Here is a 12,823-nt window from a genome sequence, read left to right as displayed (position 1 = left end):
AGTGAACATTTTTTCCCACTTTCTGAATTATTGAAAGGATCATAGAGAGCATATCTTTTCCAACCCAATCTGTTCATTATTAATATTCACCTTTCCTAGTTCACTTTTTTTTTACTCTGGAATCATACCCAAGCACTTCCTAAAATAGAAGATGTGTTACTCTTGCTTAAGATGGACAAGAGTTTTTTTTCTTAAATCTTGAGAAATAGCATAGCTTAAGACACCTTGGCATACTTTACTTGTAAAGAGACTTGACCAGTTTATGTATTCATTAAGTAACATTATCTCTTTCTTTGGAAGTGACCTCTGAACAACAATGTTCAGACTATCTTTTCTAGTTTTCTGCTCCATTTCCCCACTCTACCTGAACCTCCTATCTTACCTCCAACTCCTCAATAACCCGAGTTTCTGTAATACAAATGGTATTCTCTAGACCTGTGGCATGGGTACCATGTTGAATTCTTAGAAATGTAGAATCTTGCATTCCCACTTCAGACCAACCAGACCACAATCCATGTTTTATTTTCTATATGCTTTTATGTACAGGTTCATTAATTTTTCCCTTTTATTAAAGATAATTTTTCTCATACAATATATTCTGATTACAGTTTCTTCTCCCTTTACTCCTTCCAGCTCTTCCCCACAACACTTAACTTCTGGATCCACTCTTTCAGTCTCTCATTAAAAAAGAACAGGTTTCTAAGAGCTACAAACAAAATAAAATATAAATTAAAAAACAATACCATCAAATTTGGACCAGGCAAACCATCAGAAGGAAAAGAGCCAAAAATAAGGCACAAGAATCAGAGACCCACTCATTCACACATTCTTGAGTCAAATGAAAATACTAAACTGAAAGTTATAATACATATGAAGAAGACCTTGTGCAGACCCATCTTGTGGAATGGGCCTTAAGTCAAATCAGACATTAGTGGATTACTCTCACAAGCTTTGTGCTACCATTTCCCTGGCATATTTTGCAAGTCAGACAGCATCGTAGATTAAAAGGTTTGTGGCTGGATTGTTGTTTACTTTTTCTCTTTTGGTAGCCTGCAGAGTACCTTCCTGTACCAAGACAATAAGACATAGGGGTGAAGGTTCTGTGTAGGCTTCAGCTGGACCTCTCCATGTTCAATGAGTTGTGTGGGTGTTGTCTATAGCAATACAGCCTTGTGTTGCATTTAGGGAGCACAATGTATTGTCTTGGTAACAGACTGGGTTATTTGGGGATTTCCATGGAACCCTTTGGCTAACTACTCAGTTGGATATAATCTCAATACCAGAAACTTTGTTTGGTGACAAGAGATGGCCAGTTATTACTCTATCTTCCTCATTTTTTGGATACTTCTTTAGCACTGCCTTTATATCTTTTAGGAAGTTTCCATTGCATGAGGTTTACATACTACTCTTCAGATGTCCATTAATTCTGCTGTCTCTCCCTGAATTACCTTCTTTAACCCCATCTTCCCTTTCCCTGCCTTTATCCTCCTGTTTCCACCTCCCCTATTCTCAGTCTACCTATAATATATATTCTATTCTCCCCTTCTAAGGATATCCACATGTTGCCCCTAGTCCCCAGCATCTCTAGGTGTACATGCTGTAGCTTAGTTGTCATTAATTTAATGGCTAATATCCACATATAAGTGAGTACATACCATATTCATCTTTCTGGGTCTGCATTACCTCATTCAAAATGATTTTTTTCTAGTTCTATCTATTTGCATATAAAATTCACAATGCCAATTTTTAACAACTGAATAATACTCCATTGTGTAAATGTACCACATTTCCTTTATCCTTTCTTCTGTTGAGGGGCATCTAAGTTGTTTGCAATCATAAGCTTCCCTGTTGATGTTTGGAAAACATTGGCCTATATTGTCTAATGAGGGATGAATAATGAGCTGTAGCTAGCAGAAACAACTACATGTTTAGCCTGAAACCTTTCTCCCATGGTGATTCACAAAACTGAGATCACGTCCAAGGTTTGAGATTTAGGATTCAATATCTTTCAGAATGTGTTAATGCCTTTAAAGTTCCCATGGAATATGCAGCCCCAAACACACATACACAAAATAAAATAAAAAATAAAATATAAGATTTAAAAAATGAATATGATTGCTGCAATTTATACTTGCCCTTATATTCTCAGTACCCACTCTTGCTTTATTTAACTTTCCAAATGAATTGAACAAACATCTATGAGTTTCAAGTATGTAGGATATGGCTTTATTTCTGAAAGTGTGCTCCTTTCTCATTTACTGTGCAACACATAACTGAAAGCAGAAACTTCACCTTTTGTGAGGGGAAGCATTTCTAAGTCTTAGGTTTTGGCACAGAATAATGCAATACATAAGTTAGAATAGAGAATAGATGAAGCCAGCAAGAAAAATCTTTCTCAGATTAAAAACCTGCCTGAAGCTAGCTCCACATTTAGACTTTAAAAATTACAATCACTGTCTCTTTTGTTTGCTAATATTACTTAAGTGGAAAAGATCATGTTAATGTTTAGACTAGAAACTGAAGCCACATTTCTACATTCAGAGTGTTCAGGGTGGTTGGAGGTAAGCAAGTCGATAAAACTATGACAGTAAGTTTAATGAGACTGTAGAATGTTGGATGCCTCAGTGTTTATTATGGGTGATCTCTCCATCCTCTTTAAGGTAATTCTACTACTGATATGCCACTTTGAAATTTTTCTAACAACTTCTGGAGATGCTAAAAGTCAAATAAAAGTCTAACGAGCCATTTGAGTGTTTGCAACCCTGGGTTCTGAAAGTTCAGTACTTTCACTTTCAGTATGAATCTGATGGGTTCTTCCTCTGCAGTTAGATCCATAATGCAGGAAAGAACACTTGTGTTGTCAGTGAACATCTCTTTTTTGCATGCCTGTACATGTCATCTGGACACTAGGTTGATCAGTGAAATAGGGAAGAAATTGTCTGAGACAGAGCACAGACAGCTCAGCACTGTGCCAGCTGTGAGATGCACCTCTATGTGGCTTTGGAAAGTGTTTGTGAGCTCCATTAAGCTCCCAGTACTAGGAATCAAAAGTTGCAGAGCACATGTAAATAGAAGTTCGGCAGCATCAAGTGCTGCTCAAGTAGCTCTAAGAATGGCATATGGACAGCTCCACACCAGCAAGGCCCAGGAAGCATCAGTGTGTGTTACTGAGAGAGCCTGCAGACTGAGTGCAAACACTGTAAAAATCAGGGTTTATAAATCTCCGTACAGTAACACACACGCGCGCGCGCGCGCGCGCGCGCGCGCACGCGCGCACACACACACACACACACACACACACACACACACACACACACACACAGTAGATAGATAGATAGATAGATAGATAGATAGATAGACAGACAGACAGATAAAGACAAGCCTTGATACAGTTTGTAGCTGAAGATGATGCTGACTCTCTCATCTTCCTGCTTCTTCCACCATAGCACTGGCATTGCAGACAGATAACAACACAACTGTTCTGGACACTGAAATCATCAAATGTTAAGATCCATACAAGTTAAACAGCCAGTCCCAAAGCTGAGTTCCAAAAGAGAGGTCTTTCCGTGTCTTCATTACATCCCATGAGTTAGGTTCACATAAAATCTACAGTTGGCTCAAAAAAAAAATTCTAAGATCTATTCATAAAATGTCTTACACATGTACTATTTGATGTTTTCATTAATGTTACCACAACTATGTTAATAGTTTAGTCATTTGTGACAAGATTAGCAATTAAATCACTAAAAATCCACCAATCTCATTCCCCCTTTCCAGTTGTACATCACAAAATGTTGGCATTCCCTCATATCTCCACTATTTAGAAAAACAGACATTTTTCTTAAATGTCTCTTATGATAAATGTTTTCCAAATGATAATGTAACAAAGAACTTGACTGAACTTCATCTACTATGCATCTTACCAAAATACACAAAAATAGAAAATGTGAAGTAACACTTATGCAATTACTACCACAAACAAAATAAAATTAAAGGAAACATCAGAGTCTAGTGTGAGTTGTTAGTTCTGTTGTATTTGAATAAAAGTTTTAAAATTATTTTCCTACACTTTCTGAAGTATCTTTCAAAAAAGTATTTCACAAATGCACATGTACAAAGCTCTGCAAAGAGTATAGACTATATTTACATTTGTCTGTTAGCCATTTATTAATTAATTAAATAATTAAAGTGGAATAAATATTCCATCCTACGGGAGATGCTGACCCATCCAATTCTGATACTGAGTCTTGAGGAAAATAAGTGCAGAAGTCTGATATGCTGTTGTCCTTGCCAAGCATTATGTAATTTAAGCACATAAAATTAAGCAATGCTGTAGTCAGTATTAAAATAAATCCACTCTGTACCCCCTGAAAGGGTTTGGGGCCAAATCAACCAGCGCTGTAAACAAGCATTGGTGGGAAATGGACAGGAAAATGGAATGATTCCCTCTTGAAAAAACACTCGACTGCATCATAAAAAATGTCTTCCACTTCCTTGCACATTTTCATCCCCAGTGAATTTGATTTTTTCTGCTTTCCTAGATTCTCAATGTCCTGCTAAGCACTCCAATGTTTTCATGCTGATGTGATGGTAAAATTGGAAGGAAGGAATGAGAAGAGAATCACGCACAGTTTTTTTTTTTTTTAAGTGACCTGTGACTCAAAGATGTGCCCAGAAATCTGACTCAAGAGGGAAGAACAAGTTTGAGCTCATTTCCTCTTCTTGGACCAGCCAGTGGCCATGGTTCAAGTAACCAGGAACTGGTTGTCTCATGTCACTTCTTACCATGGAAGCCTCTCCATCTTTAGGATGTAAACCAAGGAGCATCTCCTTTCATTCTTCAGTCTTCATGCCTGCAAGATTGGTGTTCTCTACAATCCCCTGCATAGTGCTCCAACCAGGTTTCCTGCATCAGGAAGACTTTAATTCTTTTGGATGTGAAGACACTGCATTGTCTCTGAGATTAACATCACAGTTCTTATAGATTTCCACTGCTAAGTGAAAAGCAGGCACCTGCTTAGTTAGTTGTTTTCTACATATAATGTCACAGTTCAGGACCTTATAAAAAATCATGATGGAGGGAGTTTGCCCTTCCCACACTCAGTGCTTTTGATTGTGGAAGGAAATGCCACTTCTTCCTCTACTGATTCAGCCTGTGGGTACCATCTAGGATGGAGAGATGGAGAGCCTGAGCAGACCTTTCCTGAGGTTGTGTTGACCTTAGATTCTCAACTGATTATATGCAATTCAGCAATAGTTGTTAGAATTAAGGCTTTATGCTCAGCCTTCCAAATGGAGCAAGAGAACTGTCTTGTATCTTTGTTTGTTTTGATAGTTTTTGTACTAAACAAAAACTACAGACCATGCCCTGTCAGTTATTTAATTGTGGGAATTAGTATAGGAACAAACTGGGGAAGTCTCCACTAAAATATGATAACAATCATCTTCTCAAAAGCAAGTTATGCTATTGACTTTTTGCTCAGATCTCATAGTTCTGGGGAAATTACCTCTAACAATGAAATTCTGTGATAACTGCACTGCTCTGTTAGAATGTATAGATAGAAGGTTTAAATCATTCACACAAATATTAATCCTCACTTTCTACCTGCCTGAGACTTATCCATGTGTCTAGTGCTACATTCATTATTGACCATCTCACTATTAAATCATTCTAATTTGACACATATGTTCAGTTATGAAAGAACATGGACGGTTGCAATTTTGATGTGGAATTTCTGTACATAGTTCTATTTAATATGTGTATATGCTGAGTAATCTTTTAGATTTTTAAGAAACTGTTTGGTTATGTGTATGTATAGGTTCTTGTGGAAGTAAGAAGGTACATCGGATCCCCTGAATCTGGAGCCACAGGTGGTCTGTATCTGTCTGATATGTGTGCTGGGAGTAGAATACTAGTTCTCTGCAAGATTAGAGCATGCTCTTAAACACTGAACCACAACTCCAACTCCCCATACTAAGGCTGGAAAGGAAGACAATGCACATAGAGATTACAGAGGAGCATAGTAGAGGAGAATGAAATTTTTATTAGATATGTAGCACCTTTATAATTGTCGTCAGCAAAGGAGCCAACAGCAAAGGTGGGACTGGGAACCATTCCCAGACACATACCCAGAGCTCCTGTGAGTCTGTTTCCTCACACCTGAGGATGATCACAAGAAGGTATGCAAAGTTGGAGCATGAATGGCTTCATAGGAAAGGTCATCTTGGAAGGAAACTACAGAAAGGGAAACTTTTGACCCAAATCTCAGCAATCTCACTTGAACCATATGGATTTTCAAATATAAAGAAAATATTCAATTTGCATTTTCTTTATGAGTCAGCATGCAAAAAGAATAGGAAAATATCACTAAAAATGGATTTCTTTACTGCCTTCAAATACATTATATTTTGTATGTGAGAAATATGTCTGTCTAACAACTAAGAGATTGGCAGCAATTCTATTTTCTTGATAGTAACACACATTGTGATTTCTATTATTTCCTTTGTACCATGCATATCTTACATTCAGCATCCAGAACACCATACCCCTTATAACAAATATTTGGCAGTTATTTTCAAGACATTTTAAATAAATATTTTGCCATAATATTTTATCCTATCTATCTTCTTTATTGATAATATTAGAAGGAATTTTCAAAAATTAAAAGCTATGCTTTTGTACCTTTTTTATTATGGACCAGCTTCTTGATTAAATTGAAACTGGAAAAAAAACCACTATTCATAATTCAATACAATATTTAAATAATGTACAATTATATTTAAAATAATGCAAAAGTATTAACATTTATTTTTATTAGTAATTTAAATTCAAGTCTTTTATTATCTCTAATAAAGAAAACTCTTACTTGTTTTACCCACAACAGTGAATGTGGAACTCCATACTAGCTTACCTAGGATAAGACTGATTTATCGCTAGGATCTCCTGCCATTTCAAAATGATCCCAACATCTGCACCCTGTCTGTTAATGATCTGAAGGTACACTACCCATGGGATTATGAAAATCAACCATCAGCCCACAGAGTATTCCTGTAAAAGAGAAAAGAAGCCCAAATAATTTCTTTCCTTATTAGCAGAAGGATAATACATATGCACTTAAATTGCATACAGCATTCCATTGCTTACGGTAATGTTGGAGAACTAAACGTGTGCCGTGAGAGCAGTTTTACCTAATTCCGTTCAGACATTTTATGCCAAATTACAGGTGACATTGTATAGCCACTTAAGCCTTCATCCCTAGTAGTTACAATTCATGTTTCCTTGGTTAAATACCTGGAGGTATAAATCAAAACAGAATTTTAATTCTTGCAAAAGAATCAAATACCAAATAATATAACTTATTCAAAAACACATAAGCTATGATAAAATAGTTTTTAAACTAAGCAATATTGCACTATACTTAATAGTAAAAGAAATCTGTATTTTTAATCATAAGTCAAGTTCATGTTATTAGAAGGAAAATTGTCCTCCAACCCAAGAAATCCCAACATTGCTGTGTGCTGTGTGAACAGAAACAATCGGCAACAAAATTCTCATTTTATAATCATTTCCGTATTCTCATGATGACATTTGAGAACATCTGTTCTCAATGATTTCCAGAGGACATTCCAGAATGGTGGGGTCTAGATGTACAGATATGTGAAAAAAATGCTTCTTGTTCATTTTAATGAGTGGAATGCATAGCCTGGATAAACCCAGGGTAGATAGGATGGAAATTGTCACTTTCTGAATTCCTTGAGAAAAATCACAAAATGGGACTAGCTACCTGGATGGCACACAACATATGGTCTGATGAGTAAATGCTTGCAATTTGCTGATCTGAAATCAGGCAGAGTTGACATCGATCCAAGACTCTTGACAGGCTGAAACAGCATCATTTTCAAACTGTTCTGCTTCAAAATAATTGGAAATCAGCCTCTAGAACAATAGCCTGCTGATCTACCACCATGTGGAAGAAAATTCTTCTTGGCTTTGTCTCTAGTGCCCTTGAGAGTTTTACTCTTTCACAGGCACAACACACTCAACATTCAGTACCTTACAAGGGCTCATTCTTAGATAGCAACTATTGACTCTATAAAAATTAGGAGTTTAATTCATAATTAATTGTTCATGAAATATTAATCAGTGATGCTATAGAAATATTGACTTCTGTTTATAATTAATTTACATCAAAATCCCACCCATAAGTCATTCTGTGATTAAAGTTTGAGTTTAGTAAGGAAAATACACACAGTTAGATAAGCTAGGAGGGAGCTTGACTTTCCTCTTGCTGGAATGGAATCTATTCTTAGCCTCACTCTTCTTCATTGTTCCTGAAATAAATGTTTCTAATCTACCTTCTCAGCAAGACTTTGTTACATAGTACCTCAAAATGGCCCCCAAAACCATACATAGATTTTTCTCACACCTATGTCAGAATTCCAAGCTCATATCCAGCCTTCTAAGAACTACAGAAAGTTGTTTTAACTAAAAAGCCCAATGGGGAAGTAGATTCTTTTGTGAAGAGAATGTTTGAAATAATTCACACTCTCTTTCTCTCTCTCTCTCTCTCTCTCTCTCTCTCTCACACACACACACACACACACACACACACACACACACACACACACACACATATATATATATATATATATATATATATATATATATATATATGTACCCATCTACACACACACATGCATGCATATACACATATACATACACAAGGTAATTTCTGCAATAGAAGTGAGGGAGAGAAGCAGGTCTCCAGTAAGAAAGACTGTTATTGAATTGTGGATATTATTTTAACTATGTAAATATGGGTTACATTTATTTAAGTTATGGAATATTACTTTAACCATGCAGATGTGTATTACATTTGTTTATGCTTCATTTGTTTAATTAGGTAAAGATGTGGTGCTGTTTCACCTTGCCTGCCTAAAGCACCTGACTGGTCTCATGAACAGCATAAAGGCCAATACATAGGCAGGAGAGGAATAGGCATGGATAGTGGGGATAGAGTATAAGTAGGATGAAAAATCTAGGCTCAAGAAAGAAGAAGGAGGAGAGAGAGAGACTTATGGAGAAAGAGAGGGACATACCCAGGGCCAGAAGCCAGGAGCCACCAGCCAGCAGACAAAAAGAAGCAGGGGAATAGAATATATAGAAAGGAAAGAAAAGATAAAAAGCCACAAGAGAAAAATGTAGATAAAGATAAACAGATTAAAATAAGACCTAAGAAAAGACTAAACATTAGTAACTAATAATAAGTCTCTGTGACATGATTTGGGAGCTGGTTGGTGACGTCAAAGGTGGGGAGGTTGCTACATTTGGCATTCCAATGTGGGGCCCAAATTTCTACATGGAGCCTGAGATAGCTGAAAAAATAAGGTGACACCTTAAGTAGAAACAGCATACAGGGTAGGAATGCCTCCCTTGGTGCTGGCACAGGTTGGAGTGATTGAATGCAATTCTCAGTTTAAAAACAAGGCTCTCAAAAAAGGCCCTCAGAGTGTGAGCCAAAGGAGGGGGCAGGGCCAGCCACCAGAGCTGCCAGTGGAGGGCCACTTTGCAGTTTAAAATTTTGTTCATGCATCTATCAGAGAATGGTGCAAATAAGCAGCTGCAGGCACTTAGAAAAACAGGTTCACACAGAAAAGAACCTCTAAACAGGTTCTAGTGTGTTTAACAATTCATATAGGCTTAAGAAAGAAAAGGAAAAGGATATAGACATTCATAAAAAACAGTTTAAAATAATAAAGTCAATTTTTTAAAAAGTAAACTAATATAAAAACAAATAAGCAATGTAAAGGTGAATAATACACAGGAAGTCTGGATCCTACATGGTTGTGTTGACTTTGAATTTTTTGAATGCCAATAAGCAATAAACAGCTGCTAGGAGACATGGGATTGTAAGAGAAACTTCTGAATTAAACCAGTCTACATAATGTAGGGATGTTTTAGCTATAAATGGAAGTCAAAAATGTATTATGTTGCAGAAGTAGTTGTATCTATATTTTCTTAGGAAATGAAAGGCTGTGGATTCATTCAAGGTTAATAGAGATCAGGGTTGATCAAAGGACACCCCTGAAAATCCTGGCTGTAGACATAAAGAAATAATCCTAGAAAAACTACAAGACATGTGACATATATTTTGATGGCTTAAAAATAAAACAAACAATCATCTTTAGCTAGCTTGTGTACAAAGCATAGTCCAGGGTTGTGTTATTGCAGATCTGTGTGCTACCTTTGAAAGTTTGTATGTTTTCAGAGCAAGGGGACCAGAAAACAATGAAAATGAGTGCAAAGCTAATTCAGCCTCTCAGAGTGCCTCTGTTGGAGTTTCCTCAGAGTTCTGCATCCAGAGAGCTTCAAGGCTTCTGGATGAGATGGTATAGCCTCACAGACTATTCTAAACATGGCTGCAGATAAGCCTTGTGTTTTTCCATGGACAGAGTCTGGGTAACAAACCTTAAGACTAGTTTTCCTAGAACTTGACCATTATCTCAATTTCTCCAAGTTCCCTAAAGATGTCATTGCCCACAGACAAAAGAAAGCAGTCTAGAGAACATAATGCCCATACTCACAAGAGGTTGGGTGTCTGGTGTTTCGTCATTCAGTAGGTCATGAACGTTTGTCATCATTTGGGACTGTGGGTATAGGAATATAGTATAAGGAATTATTTGTTACAATAAATCTTTCCTCCAAAAGCCACCCAAGTTCTACCACCATGTGGATGGACAAAATAATACACAGACTTATATTAGGTACAAATGCTGCTTGGCCAATGACTAGGATTCTCATCTGTTAGCTCAGTCTTTTTTTCTTTGTTTGTTTTTTGTTTTTTCGAGACAGGGTTTCTCTGTGGCTTTGGAGGCTGTCCTGGAACTAGTTATTGTAGACTAGGCTGATCTCGAACTCACAGAGATCCACCTGCCTCTAGTGCTGGGATTAAAGGCATGTGCCACCAATGCCCAGCCTGTTAGCTCAGTCTTAATTATCATAAATCTATATATAAGACTTAGCTTATCGGACACCTTCCATTTGTGTCCCTCCTTTTTGGTGGATCACATTGTGCCACTGGAGGAAGAGCAGAGGGGAAAAGGGACACTTCCTGCTTCTCCTCGCTTAAATATGAGTCTCCTTGCTATGTCACTTTCTGCCTGGATCACCACTTCTCTACTACATTTCCCAGAATCGTCTTTGACTCCTAGTCCTTTCTAATTTGCTGTCTCATTGGCCAAACAGAACTTTATTTATCATCCAGTAAGACAAACACATACACAGAAGCACTTCCCCCATCAACTATTAATATCAAATATTTTATATTGGTATGGACTTTGGTATATTGATAGGAATTTAACCTTATTTTTTTATACTCAATATATGTTTCTATTCTTGGTTAGGATGTTGTGCTTATTCAACTCATTTAAAAATGTAATGTATAATTAAGAAATTCAGGTTAGTAATTAGTCATCTATAATAATCAAACTTATAGTTAAGTTAGATATGTTTTCAAGATTATACAGAGATATATGTATGTATTTTTTTCAAGGCTAAACATATTTATTTTAGATAGAGGGATAGTCTTCAAATACTTCAAAGACCTATAGAACTTGGCATTTAAAATATTTTGTTAATGTGGGGCTTTTCATGACCATGTGTGCTCCTGGAAGCTAGAATCTACTTTGTAAAAGGATGATGGCCATAAAGGATTCTACATATTGAGTTCACTTTCATTGTGGCAAAGTTAGGCATTTGGGCAAGAAACTGTCCTTGCCTCAATTGCTGACAGGATACTGTCCAAACTGTACATTCATGATGCAAGGGAAAACAACTTCTCAATTTTGACAAACAAGGCAATACAGTCCTTCAAATTTCCTGCTTTATAGAAAATTGTTCCATATATCTAGGCCTATAGGCTGAAGATGAATGCCCAATGTTGCAGAGGAACCTTGGTTGACTGTCCATGCATCCAGATATCTGTAATTTCTATAGTTTTAGAAGTAAACTTTCTGTTTACTCAGGTAATATTATATCCTTCTGGAGTTTTTGATGGAGTACAAGACTAGATTGTTATAGTCACAGTTTTCTTTAGCTGTGATAGAATGTAGACTAGGTGCTGAGCTTTGAACTCACAGAGAAAAGGTTGATAGTAGAGTGATTTTTTTGAATTTGCCAAATACATAAGGACTGGACATTGTGGATGTAATCATTAATTGGTAATTGTTCTCATTTTATGTAGTCTTACTATGTTAAAGTTAAAACCTTTTTATTTAGATGAAAGGGGGAAATGTAGAATATTATTTTAACTATGTAAAGATGTGTTATATTTAAGTTATAGAATATTACTTTATGTGTTGCACTTGTTTATTCTGCCTTAGTTAATAATATAAATATGTATTACAATAGCTTATGTTGCATTTTTAAATTATAAAAAAAATGTGGTGCTGTTTCACCTTGCATGTCTAAGGCACCTGATAGGTTTTATGAAAAGCTGGATGTCCAATACCTAGGCAGGAGAGTGATAGGCAGGACTGGAGGGCAGATAGTATATGTAGGAGGAGAACATTAGGCTCAATAGAGAAGAGAAGAGGAGAGAACTAGGGAAAAGGAGGGACACACCCAGGGCCAGAATCCAGGCATCTGCTAGTCAGTCTATCACAAGAAGCAGAGAAAGTAGTACATACAGAATGGAAGATAAAAAGCCCTGCGGCAAAATGTTGATAAAGAGAAACAAATTAAAATAAGAGCTAATAAAATGCATTCATAACTATTAATAAGTCTCTGTGTCATGATTTGGGAGCCTAAAAGAAAGCCTGTTAC

The sequence above is a fragment of the Cricetulus griseus genome, assembly GCF_003668045.3.
Source record: "Cricetulus griseus strain 17A/GY chromosome 1 unlocalized genomic scaffold, alternate assembly CriGri-PICRH-1.0 chr1_0, whole genome shotgun sequence".
Classification (NCBI taxonomy): domain Eukaryota; kingdom Metazoa; phylum Chordata; class Mammalia; order Rodentia; family Cricetidae; genus Cricetulus; species Cricetulus griseus.
This window is presented reverse-complemented; position numbering follows the sequence as displayed.